This window comes from Aythya marila (assembly GCF_965140915.1).
Source record: "Aythya marila genome assembly, chromosome: 5".
NCBI lineage: Eukaryota > Metazoa > Chordata > Aves > Anseriformes > Anatidae > Aythya > Aythya marila.
The window spans coordinates 10,178,631-10,192,561 of NC_139046.1; the positions used below are offsets into that span (position 1 = coordinate 10,178,631).

Below are 13,931 nucleotides of genomic sequence, written 5' to 3' on the forward strand. Positions count from 1 at the left end.
CTCCCCAAGAAATTTTTGGCTTTAGTGTAAAACAAAACCCCTAACTGGACAATCAGTCCTTTAAATTTTCTTTGTCTTGAAACTATGACCAACACAGATAGCTGAGAATTAACTTCTTTTTTGCTGTTAGATAACAGAAGTGAACGTTACTGTTCAAGTGGCTCCAGTCAGGCTTTTTGCAGCAGGTTTGCAACACATAGCCCAATTGTTTTAGTATCAGGAGAACCTTATAATTCCATGCTCATGGAATTTCCATTAACAGGTAGGTAAAATCTTCAATGTTTATGTACACACAAAGCGCTTTTAATAGTACTGATTTAACTTGGGAGCAGTTACGCTCTTATTGGCAGAACCATCCAATGCAATCAGTGTCTCTGCGTTAAAAGTAGTAGTAAAGAATATACACTGCTTTTGAGTTCATGTGGTAAGGTTTGTCAAACTCTCGGCTTAGAATTTAGATAGATATATAGCTGGTACCAAAATTCATAAGTGGAATTTTTTGTTGTTTATTAATTTTCATGATACGAACGATACAACTGCAACCCCATAAAAAGGCATTAAACATCTTATATCCAGTTACACAATTAATTTTTTTTTAAACGTGTTCTAACAATCTTCTGATAAGCTTAAAAAATGGCTGAACCATTTTTACAAGGTTAGTTGTACAGCTTTCCACAGCCTGTCAGGCAAAGATTTGCCAAAATCTAATTGGGACACACACACACACACACACAAACAAGTTAACTTTTTTAGTAGTAAACTCAAGAGAAAACTGAAAGAGAAGGGAAATATATTATACATAATTGCTTAAAGTTTCTCATTTGAAATGTTGAGGGATAAAGAGCTTAGTCGGAAATAGAAATTGCTCTTCAGATCTGAGCTACAAATACAATTTGATAATAGCCTGTAAGTATTAAGTACTTCCGTTCATAATATTTAATGATGTATTTGGAAGAGGCTGCCATTCACATAAGGCAAGTTTTAATGGCATTTGTTCAAAATGAGCAAATGACAGTGTCAGTCGTGGAAATCTAGATCCTTTTAGGGGTCTCATAGCATAGTCTAAACAAAAAAATTCATTAAAAGATGACACACTATTCATTCCTAAAATTCTTGTCAGATAGGGGAGCCTTACCTGTACCTTCAGTTCAGACATCTACTAAGAGCTGGGGGTCAACTTAGCAGATTTGACCAAAAAAAAAAAAAAAAAAAAGATTAATCTGATCTCTGAAGCATTTTCCTAAAAGCTTGCTATATCTTGCTCTTTCAAAAAAAAAAAAAAAAAAAAAAAAAAAAAAAAGAATAATAATAAATCAATAGAAAAGCTAACCCAACTAAGAAACCTCAGGGGAGGGAGGGGGAATTAAATTGGGAGAGGGAGGGGGGGAAGGCAGTCTAAAGCTAATTTTGTTGCAAAAAAAAAAAAAAAAGTCCCAGTCTCTTCACACCTTGGTAAAGGGTAGTTTGTCTGGAAACATCTGTACAAGTTTAGTAACTGCGTGATCTCATTGGAAGAATTTACATGAAACTGTAGGGAATTCAGATGCTCCTGACCTGGTACTTCACTCTGAGGCTTTTTATAAGCTTTTTAGGCAAAATCACATCATTCTGGGATTTGGAATGTCACGAGCGGTGTTTTGATGGGTCCTGTAGTTTCTCAAATGTAACTTCATCCAGTATAAACTGAAATACTAGATACTGACACGCTATGAAAATAATCGCCATGTTTTATTTACTATGTGACCATTTTTGTGTTATAATTTTAATTAAGATGGCATAAATTTATGACTAATATTAGTTCTTAATATCTAACTTCATTTGCTTTGAAGAATCTAAAGATAATTTCTCTTACTGGGAACAGGAAACCCTCTTGGAACATATGAAGGGACTGTTTCCCTACATGTCTTCTCTATGTATTTACATAATTTTTCATCTCTATAGACAGAGATACCAAGCATCTACTTAAATGGCTATGGATGTGAGAGAGACTTGCACTTTTTACTCACTTCTTGTGTGCGTATGGATATATTTTAACCTTGTTTGTCTGCTGCCTTCTCATTCATTTTAAATTCCATTCAGCTCTCGCTGTCCGTTCGCCATTCCCTGAGTATTGGGGTTTTGTAGTGTTCCTTGTGTTTAGTAGTTCTTTTGTTCTTCTGGGCACCAAAAGATAGTTCTGTGCAGCAGGTTACAGGGAACAACGATGTGCTACTCTGTGGAAGCCAACAGGTGGCTTCCCATATTTTGCAGGGGAGGAAAGACCTAAACTGCACCATTTACTCAATTTACACCTTTAGTTCCCACTTCTGCAGGTGTGACTTTGTTTTCTCTCAGGCATGGCTCTTTAGTTTTACAGCAACACTTAGTTGTGGATGTCTATGGAAGAGGAATGGTGAAAAGTCCTGTCCGGTTTGCTGAACCTGAAAGTACGGTACATCTTTATCTATTTCTCATCCAGTGAACTTGGCCTAATAGATTCATACTTTTCTCCAAATTTTGAACTAAACAAAGCTTGTGGAGAATTGCCTCCAATTGTCACTGCGCATTGAGATCCAAACTTGCTTTTATATAAAGGTGGAATAGTTGAGAATATAGGGCTGTGTGAGCTGACACATAACATTTATTTTATGACCTAATGTGCGTAATGTTACCTGAAGAGCTCACTTGTTACTTCTCATAACTTCTCATAAGGTGTTGCTTTCCCAGTCCTTACACCGCTGCTGTAAATTTTAATGCCCTTTGCCATGCTTGTATCCTTCTGGAGTTGCATTAGTATAATTTTAAGTTAAACCAAATATTTTGATACAAATTTATTGCAATGAAGATGGGACTTGCCCTTTCCCTTACTTCAGTAGCTCCTTACAGGAGACAGATTATGAAATTCACTGTGTCAGTGCAGAGCTCTAAGAGCTTTAAATGTTCAAGCTTGAGAGTTCAGATTGTCCCTCTGTGTCTGAGCATCTTTCAGTTCTGAGCAGGAGACTCTTCTGGTACTTGCAAAGCCATCTGCCCCTTTTCAGGCCATCTTCAGTCATCTCTTTTATGCAGCCCTGTTGTCTGCAGACTAGTGCTTCCTCAGCATGCGTGTGTGGTGGCGTTTGCTTTTGTGCGTGTGTGCGTGCACACGCATGTAGTGCTGGCCTCCTTTCTTTGACGCACCCTCACTTGTTCATTTAGTTTCCTGTCCATCTGGCCTTCGGACACCTAGCGTACCTACTTCCCACCCCTAGGTTTTTCCCAGGCAAGAGAACCTTTCCTTTTCTCTTTCTCCACAACTGCCTCCTGATCTAATTGTACTTAGGTTTGTTTCCCCTGCAGTCTTCCTCACATCAAAGTACAGAAAATGAAAGTCCCCGTGGCTAATTTAGGAGCAGGGGAGTTGAACTTGTTTTTCTTCCCTTATTCTTACTGGATGATCTTATTCTATAGCTCATACCTTTTCGTGCTTGCTAAAAATAAGCCTCTTTATGTAGCTGGAATATTCACTTTATCGTGCTTTGACATACAGTTGTTCAGTGTCCTTATGGAGACCCATTTGGCTGGATCTCTTGTGTAAGTGCACTGAATCACGTTGAATTCTTTTCTTGAAAGAATGGGGAGAGAGTGAACTTGCATGCAATTCATGAGTTTTATAAGGTAAATTACAGCTTTCTATGTTTTTGTCTTGCATGCTATTATCATTTTTATAGACATAAGAAACTGGTAGTGGATTTTAGTATTTTCTTTCATATTCAGCATTTAAAAATCCTGAGTTCTAGGTTTTGACTTGCTGCAATCTTCTCTGACATGAAACTTCTTGATGTATGCTATTACACGTGTTTTAGCTTCATTGCTGGCTCAAATATTTATCTTTTTGCATGCAGGATTTAGGAAAAAGACAAAACTAGGTAGTGAAGAGCATTATAGTAAACACCGATTGATAGTCTTCTGGAAACAACCTTTTCTATTTTGACTGCACTGTTTGCGTTTTTATCTTAGGCAGTGCTAGTTAAATAAACTGCCTTTGTTAAATTTCAAGTGAACTTTCAAAATTTGAGTTTCCTGTCACTTTAAACAATTAAATTAAATACAAGAAGTAATGATTTGCCTGATCTTTTTGGTATTCATTTTTTTTCTTCAGGGTTTGTAATACTACAAGAATAAAAACGGAGCAAATAATTTGTTGCCCTTTTAAAACTAAATTTTCTGTGTTGTCATATTTGCAGTTTAACCTGGTAACTGCGAATGAAATGTGTATTGCTCGACATTTTCCATTGAATATGAGAAGTGCAGTGAATCAAGCTGATCACAGTTGACAGCTGGCTTGATCTTGCAGTGATTAGGTCTTTCACTGCTGGCAAAATCCACTAGCCTTTTCCGTTAGCTGATTGTTGATGAATGCAGAGAGACAGTTTTTCATATTGATAAATGATTGGGGAAACATTTATTTCATATGGAATAATATTTATAAATATCCTACCTCCTATTGATTACACTGAGGCAAAAAGCCATACAAGAATGCATAAGATGCGTGTAGTCGTTGGCTTGGTTTGCTCACAGCGAACGGTTAAGCAATTAAGTGTAGACAGAAAATAACAGAAAGATGGAGTTGGAACATGCTGAAGCAACACAAGTGTTTACAGCTGATGGGCAGTGCTGCAAAATAAAGATGTGCTCTCTTACAATTACGTGGGAAAATAGCAAACAGGTAATTCATTACTTTTCCAAAGTTTTACACTTTAGTGGATGTTATTTAAATACGTTATTGCTTTCGAACTTCTTTAAGTGATTGTGGGCTTCGTTATCACATGGCCAGAACATAGACTGGTTTGTTTTTTTGTAAATGAAATTGAGTCAATCAAGATTTTGGCTGATGATTTTGCTATAATTTTTAAGTTATAAGACCTTACGAAAAGTTAGTTACTTCGAAGTGTCGTGGTCAACTTTTGTTTTTAGCAACTTTAGTTTTGTGGCATGTGCAACACTATGCTAAACAGGATATTTATTTTCAGTACTTTGGTTGTTTTGGAAATGTCCTATTCTGTTGTTCTCATATAAACAATATTACAGCACCACAGAACAACTTCGCAGTGAAACCATTACTTAAGGGAGGAATAAACATCTATTTGTTCCTAAACGTGTTATTCTGACGTATAAATAAATCTTAACCATAATGAGGTAGCCTATTAAAATAATGTGTTTTTCTTTAAAAAGATATTTTTTTCCGAAAGACTCACAAACATACAGTTCCAAGACTATTTTTAAAGAAACTCGAGTAATGTATTTTCAATGTGGATTGAAATGTGACTCACTAGTTATAATTACTCTGAGTAAAAGTATTGGTATTGTAAACAGGTCTGAAGTTGTGTGCACGACTGATCTGGTACTCCTAAATGAATGCAAAATTTCTTTTAAAATAGTTTTATTTTGTTAGAGAAGTACAAGGTTTGCTTCAAATCAGCTATTGGGTACTTACATGTAGCAGGTTTTCAATATGTGCTTAAATCCAATTGTAACTTTGAAAATCTATTTTAACGTTCTTTTAATTTTTGTTTTGTGTAATTACGTTCTGCCTTTCCTTAGCTGCTCTGTCCGGAATAGAGGACAGTCTCACTTGGGAGATTTCTTAGAAATATGTGTAAACAGTAGTAAACAAGGGAAATCTAGAGTCTGTGGCTTATGCTGAATAGACTTTAAATCTTTATTATGTCAAATTACGTAGTTGTATTAGCAAGTTGGAGGAATTAACAAAGTATTGTACTTTAAGGAAAGATGTTGGGGTTTTATCAAATACAGATAATGTGAGACTTCTCAGCAAATTGTAATGTACCTGAAGTAAGTTTATCAGTTCTAAGGAACTCTTAGTTTGTTCATTTGTGCAAATAAAATACTGCTTTTATTACAAATTTATGAATTAAGTAACCAGATTACATTTGTGATGTTAATTTCAAATTTATTTGATTATCAGGAGATAGCACACACTAGTTGTATTTTTCTGTAATTCCCAATATTCTGGGTGCCTTTTCTGGATTTAATTAGCTTGTTCATTTCCATTAAGCTTAAAAAAAAAAAAAAAAAGAGGGAAAAAAAAAAGAGGCACATGCTATTGTCATTGGATTCTTTAAAATGGATTTCTGCTATCGGCATATTTCTGACCCAATTAAAAAAAATGCCAGGCAGAGCTGTGGATAAAGCCATTAAACTGGAAATAATGTCGTCCATGTCGAGATCAGCAAAAAATCTATTTTAGTTTAAATAGAAACATATTTTCTTTCATCCCTTTATAGTGTTATGCGTGATCTTTCACATGAGATTAAGTTGCTTTTGTACTTTGCACTAAAATCTGGTTGTATGAAAACTGTGCTCAAAATCCATTAGCATTCTTAGCTTTGGAGATGTGCAGCCTTTTTGGACCGCGGGTCAGTATTTTCAGAAATGTAAGTGCATCAGAGTTGGTCATCTGCAATAGATGGCTCCATTCTCTTCTCCTTTCCTCCTCAGGTAGCACAAGGAAACCACATGCGTTTTATCCAAGATAAATTTAATACAGCACTAGTAGAGTACAGAAAAAAAAAAGCTCCCATCCCTTCCATGTGTTGTCCCCATTGTTATTGTTCTGCTGAGGACAGGTACCAGCAGTGTGCAAGGGCTGCTCTGATCAGACAACTTGAGAGATTTAACTGGGCAAGTGAGAGCATCCCCTAAGCTATGGTGTTTTGAATGAAGGTTAGGGCAGAAAAGTTCCGTGTGGCTGATGGGCTTCTCCCATGCTAACTGACAAGAACAGCAGAATTAAGACATCTTTTGCTAGATTGAGCAATCGAAGCAAGCTGTTCATTTCTTTCCTGCTCTGGTAGGTTGGCAGGTGAGCAGCCAGAGCTGTTGAGAGCCAAAGCTCTGCCTTTCCTGTATGTGCAGAACGGAGGAGGAAAATGCAAGGATGGGCATGTGAGAGGAGAGCTCCAGGGTTTTGGGAAGGCTGAGACTTCTTGGAGCCTTGATCCCAGTCTGGAATTCACTGGCAGGAGAGCGCGCCAACCTACCCTGTTTGTTTTGCGGTTGTCAGTTGCTTTGTGCTGGAAGTATGGTCATCTTTGTTCATGCACTCTCACACTTAATCTCAGAGCGATCAGTTCTGTGTCTGTGACAAAGCTGCATGGGGTTGGCGGCCTTACAAAGGTAAATTCTTGGTCTTGAGGAAGGTTTGGTTTTGTCCTGGGAAGGGAGAACTACCTAAAACTGCTACAGATTATAGAGAGCTGAGTCTTTCTGTAAGTGCTCCTAAAAGAGAGCCTTTACATTGTTTTGCATTTCTGTGTAGGTGTTTTAAGGTTTCTCAGGAGCAGTTTGTGGTACCTTTCTGGCCTTCACCATCTTCCCTATCATGCTGGTGAAGATAGTGACTTCTTTTTGACATGGTACAGCTGCATGTCTTACTGCTGGAAAAAAAATTTGCTTCCTCCACATGGGGGAAACTTCCACCTTTTTGATATGCTGCTGTTGTCCTAACCTTGATGAAGATTTTTTTTCATGTTTATTCTGGTAGGGGGTATGATTATTTTTCCCGTAAGAGACCTTTTGGGGAGAGAGTGGAGTGTGTGTGTGTGCGGAGAACTCTTAAGGGACGGCTTGTGTTTGTTTTGTGGGGGATTTTGTTTTATTTATCTCAACATCCCATTTGGCCACAATGTACCTTACCTCTGCTAGAATTCTAGAGAGGCAGCCTGCCCTGTGCTATAAAGCACTCAAAGTATAGCTAGCTTGTGGCTCGGTTTTAACGCACCATAGTATGTGGTGCATTATCTCCAGTATCTGCTCTGGTATCTGCTCTGTATTGGCTTCTCAGTGAAGTAATTGGTGGTTAAGAAGTAGAGGGATACGAGCAGAAGACTTGTGGGCAGCCCTTTTGACAGCCAGCATCAGAAGCAGCCATCCTGGTGTCCAAGCTAGGATGCAGACTGTCTCACCTGCCTGCTCACTGCTTGATTACATTTTATCTAGGTCATGCTGGCTAATTGGCAAATAGAGATTTAACCTCAGAATTATCTCTGACCATGGGAAGTGTTAAAAACAAGGAGAAGGATAGACTTAAGTACTAAAAGAAGTAGTAAATTAGGGAGTAAGTGTAGAGGTGATGATAGGAAAAAGGCTAGAAAACGTGAGAAAGTTCAAGTACATGATTCATGGCACAGGAATACACGTAGGAGAGGGTGGAGCTCGGCTAGTTTCAGGAGGCTTGAGGTATCTGAACCTAAACTTTCTAGTGCAGAGCTTTGGGAACAGAGCTGAATTGTGTGGGTGATGGGTGTGAACACCTATCTGAAGAAGAGGGAAGGAGTAGATAAGGGAAGTTAATGACGTGGTGGTTCTTGCAAACCTAGGAAGAGATCTGAGGAGACACTGTACAGGAAGTGGTTGATAAATTCTTGGTCTGTTCTGGTTTTCTTTTTCAACGAATTGACTGAATTACGGTTTACGCTGGCTATTTTTTGAGTGTTTAGGTGTTGCCAAGCCTAAACGTGATATTGCCAGTCATTGAGGTGGTCTGTGAAGCTTTTAGACAGTTGTTGTTTTCCCTTAAAGCTGGTATTTCTGAAATCATAGCAGGCTCAGGTGTGGGTGTGGTAGATGTTTTATTTTCAAAGTAGCTTTCTGTTCTTCCTAATGCAAACTTAGAAAATCAAAGTATCTTTGTCTATTTCTCTGCCTTACTGCCTGATCCATAAAATCAAATCACATCCTCATTATCATCTCTTAAAAATAATCTATTTTGAAGTTCTGTCTCCTGGCTTTTTGATTTTAATATTGCCATGATTAGATTCCTCTTCAAAAATAACTTTCCAATGGGAGTAAAAACACAGAACCAATTGGAATCTGCCCTTGTGGCTTAAATGTTTGACTACAATACCTTCTGCTTGTCAAGGAACTAAATTGAGTGCAGATGCAGTTTTTCCTTTACTGTTGCGGGTTGTCAGTGAGTAAACCATTTCATAATAGCTCAGAAGCACGTGGACTGAGTAAAGAGAGACTGAGGAGTTTGTGACGATAGAGCAGCATAGTGTGAGGACAGAAATGAAGGAGGATCAAGAAGACGAACTTTGAGTGACAAGGCTAATGCGCAGAATTCATTATTAAAGGAGGTTCTCCCTCTTAATTAAATATCTAAGGTATGACTTGCTCTGAGGCTGCTTGTAAACTGGTTTCCAAACTATTTAATTACTGCTGTACCATTCATCTCACCTGTCCCAAAAATATTAATCATCAAATGGTAAAATACCAGTCTCTAGTAGGAGGCTAATGGCAGAAGCTGAAAATGCAGTTCATTACAAATTCTCATCATGACCTTTTAAAGTGGCATGCTAGACAAAATAAATACAATTCTCTTAGAAATTCTTGTAAATTTTAAGAAATTAGGGAATATAAGAGTAAAGTATTTTTGTATGAAACATCTGTAATAATTCCTTAGTGCCTAATATGCAGTGTGTGTTCAGTGTGATTTTATTTAGGAGTTCATCTCTGTGTGTAAATGCTTCTGTGAATCAATGAAAAGAAATTTACAATTCAGCAAAATTGTCTCCTTTGATGTATCACCATGTAGCAAATGAATCTGCGGAATCTGGAGGAGTAGATATTTGTAGTGGCTTTTTTGGTACCTCCTTTAGGAGGCAGTTCTGTGGGAGGTAGGTTTCTTTCTCTGCAGGAGAGAGGAGGAGGTCTAGACCTTAAATGTAATAGGCTTGTGTTTGTTATGAAAGGTGAGTCACGTCATGTATGAAATCGTTCATACTAGTTATTAACTGTACAAACTTAAGAAACAGGGAAACCAACAACCTCATTAAAGAACTGAGCACATACCCTGATCCATTTGCCTTGCATAGCACGAGGTTCTGAAGAAGGACTGAGACGGACTTCTTCCAGTGGTGGTATTTGCATACAGATTATTACGAGCCAACTCAACTAATACAAAATGCTCTAAGCAAATGGATTCAACTAGATCTCTGCAAGAGAAAGATTCACTAATTTCCAGGCTTTGTCAAAAATGCTGCTGTCCTGTTGTGGAGGCATAAAATCAGCAACAGTCTTTCTGAAAATACCTGACTTAATGTTGAAGAGGAATTCTGCTTGGTCAGTGTGCTGCTTTTGCCATGTGGATGAAAAAGAGCAAACTGCGAGTGAAGCTACAGGTTTAAAACTTTGTTTCTTCAGATTCTTCTTTTCTTTCCTAGGTATAATGTAGTTATTTTAAGTGGAAAGGTCATACATTGGTATTCAGTGAGGTAAACGTGAAGACATTTCTCATGGGGCATTTATAAGAATGGCTAATTATAACTGTTTTCCTGTGTTCTCAATGCTTTTCCCTATATAAAAATTTTCTAGACATTGCACTTTGTAAATGGAATATTTTACTGAAGTTAATAGCTTTAAGGAGAAGCTAATATTTATTCATCTCACAATTCTTTTTATTTCACATAATGCAAAATGTTGCAGTACCTTTTTCAGGCATTGTAAGATACACTTTCAAATATGCTTATTTAAAGTAGTGAAAATTCTGAGCTTTTGGGTCAAACTATTTCTTGTAACTGGTGTTTTTACAAACTGGGTTCTTATAGTCATTGTGTACTGTGGGTTACAGTTTTCACTTAGGAAATCTGTAATTTTTACAAGGTAAGATGGCTTGCTTACCTTGAAAAATGCATAACCCCTGTAGGCTTACTACAACTAGAGTCTGGGTGTATATTTTAACAAGATTTCTTAGCAATGTAAACCATGTATTTCTTGGACAGCGTTAGACTGAAAAGTATTACTAGAAATAGAATGAGTTGTCAGTGTAAACTTAAACTGATCATCAAAGTAGAAAGGAGAAGAAGCATTGGGAATAACTTTCATAGGTTAAAACTTGTTTCCGACTGTTTTTGAAACAGAGCATATGTGTATTGGAAAAACACTACTGCTTTTTCCCTTATTTTGACTTTTTAAAATCAGCGATCCAGAGGGTAGACTTCAAACTGTTCTGAGTCCCTCTTAATACTTCCCTACAGAGTCAGAGATTTAGGTTCTTCTGATGGAAAACCATGCCAAAGAAGTCAGCAGAGCCAGAACACCTCCTGGGAGCAGCACAAGTACACACAAGTTGTTTGGCCTTATTAAAGAATGTTGTGAAGAAATCATCTATCATAAGTCATGCTAGTTAAAAATAAATAAATAAATACACACTATTAAGTTCAGTCTTTTTTTAATTACTGTGTTCACTAGCAGATTTGAAATAGAAAAATCTGTGCTTTGGATGGTTTTTACCTTTTGTTTCAGTTCCACTACTCTATACAGCTGTATCTGTACATAAATACATAATTTTTTTGACTGACCTCTGCACCAAAAATAATTTTAATTACTGATGACTATTAAGAGGGTTTGTAATTTCCAGTAAGAATTAAAATTCTGCTCCATAATCTATTATACAGAAAATCTTCAAAGAAGGACAATAACTCTCTATAATGAAATTTTAGTCTGACATGTCTATATTGTACATTTAAGATACAACAACTTTTAAAAGTTAGCGTTCCCAATCTGGCTTGTTTTAGTGACTGATCTTGAGATGTATTCAATAATTACATGGAGAAACATGAAACACTAATTGGAGCTCAAGTGTACAAAAAAAAAAAAGGCAATCTATTTTAAAACAAATATTTTCCTTTCCTGACTGAAGCTTAAAGAATCAGTTCCATATTATGCATTGGTTGGAGAAATGATATTTGAGCAATTTGTAGGAATATGAAACAAGACACTCAGAGTGGCTGAAATACTTGGTGTCAACAATATTTTAGAGGAGAATTTTACTTTGCCTAGAGTGGAGCACAGGCATTGTAGGGGATCTTGTCAGATGGGATCACTACAGAACTGTGTTGGAAGTCACTGGAGTGGGTCCAGAAAAGTAGAGCAGGTTTCCTCTGGGATCAGGTTTGATCTGATTTAAAATCTGGTACTTCCTTGATTGGTGTGGGGAATGTGTTTAGTGGGATTTTTAATTTTTTTCCTAATCTATAAAACTTTTAGACTACATTCTACTTTGTAAGCACTCATTCAACACACCTCTATTCTCAGTATATCCAAAACTTTTAATTCTTTTTGCTTTTTCAGCAGTGATGTACTGTGAGGGGTATAGGAAATCACGTAATTTCAGCGTGGCTTACTAATAGTAATTGTCATGTAGTTTGGTGAAGATACTCCATTGTTTATTCAAGTATTGCAGTGTGGTAGTCTGGCTTTTGTGTTGATCCATCACCTGACTGAATTACGTGTAAAATACCTTCCAACAAATGTTGGACTGCTGTGAACTTTCAGCTTTGGGGCATAATTTTTCAAAGGCTGGTATTCTCTTTCAGGAAAAAAATGTGCAATCCAAAGCCTGTGGCTTTTTTTTTCCTATTTCCTTCTTTCTGTCTTCCCTTGAGTAGCAAAGCAGGTATTTGCAAGTGTCAGCTTCTGGAATTTGTCTTGTTAAACTGCAGTCTTTCCTGTGATTGCATATCAGGGAAAAAAGGGTTGAATTGAAGTAATTTAATGTAGAGATTTAAATTACTTATTTTTGGTGGCAAAACTATGAACATATTGAAGCAGGATATTCATCTTTGGAAACACACAATACACACAGATTGTCACAGAATTGTATAAATTTTAAATAATTTTTATAATTGCCTCTGTACCCTGACTTCTGTAAATGTGTTAGTTTTGAAATGCAAAAAGGGTGACAAAACCCCACTCCTGTCTATGAGTTATTCAGTACAAGGCCTTAAACACTTATAATTTAGACCAAAGATTACTATTTTTATAGCAATTGTTAGCTGCCCTTCTTGTTCCTACCATTAAGCTTTTAAATAATGGGATTCTTTGCCATCTCTGTATTTGCCAGCCTTAGAGTAGAATTCCCATCTCTTTTTAGCTGTGCTAAAGCTTTTTGTGTGTATTGTATATGTATAAAGTCTGTTTATAGAAAAGGGGAAAAGACTGTATTAAAGCCCCAAATAGGCAGTTGCTGTAGCAGTACTATTACAATAAAGCACTGATAAGAAGAAATTTGGAGAAATTGTTCCATAGGCCCGGTGCCCCACTGGTTGAGCAGCGGGGGCACAGTTACTAATACTGCAGCGCCGTTACCTGCACCACCATTGCCATGGAATAATGCAGGCCTGTAGCACACACACTGGACTGTCACCTCCTTCACCCTTTTTCTTCATCCCTTGTGATCTATTGCTGTGTGGTTGACCTCTAAACAAAGCTGTCTTTGCTACTCCACCAGAGTTCCGATTTGCCAGTGTTAAATCTTTATCTAGCTTTTTTCCCCCCATGATTTTTGTCTTTCTCCAAAGCTTGCTTTGGTAACAGAAGAGGTGTCATTGATAATAAAGATTTCTTTCCTTTTTTTTTTTAAACCCCAAAGATCTCTAAATGCTCGTCTACATTTCGCTGACCCCAAAGTAGAACAGCAAGCCCTGTGTGGAACAACTTTTATCTGAAATCTTCCTGCGGTGCTTCCAGCAACATTTCTTGTCTAGGATTATTGCCATTCTGCTCAGTCTGTCGAACTGAAATCAGCAGCTAAATAAAAATAAATCCTGACATCTTTAAATAAAGGCAATACAGAGTTTTGTTTTGTCTTTTTTTTTTTTTTTTTTTTTTCTGGAGGGAGGGGAGAAAGCTTCTCCATATGGCACTGGTTCTTCACTTTGATAGAGGTGGATTTGGGGTTGGGGGTCTTCTCTTCATTCAGAGTTTGCACAGTAATGGCTAATTAATTATCCAAAGTGGATCACCTTTACTCCACTTCACTTTGCACAGACTGTTTTTCACAGGTTCTGATCTTAAATGCTTCAGTCTGCCCAGAGAAGCTGTGGCTGCCCCATCCCTGGAAGTGCCCAAGGCCAAGCTGGATGGGGCTTTAGACAACCTGATCTGGT

General features: G+C 37.3%; 1 protein-coding gene across 5 annotated transcripts in view; it reads left to right on the forward strand.

Moving 5' to 3' along the window:
- PPP1R13B (protein phosphatase 1 regulatory subunit 13B) overlaps nucleotides 1–13,931 on the forward strand; it is a 70,630-nt gene that overhangs the window by 38,364 nt on the left and 18,335 nt on the right. The gene's annotated exons all lie outside the window — the stretch shown is intronic.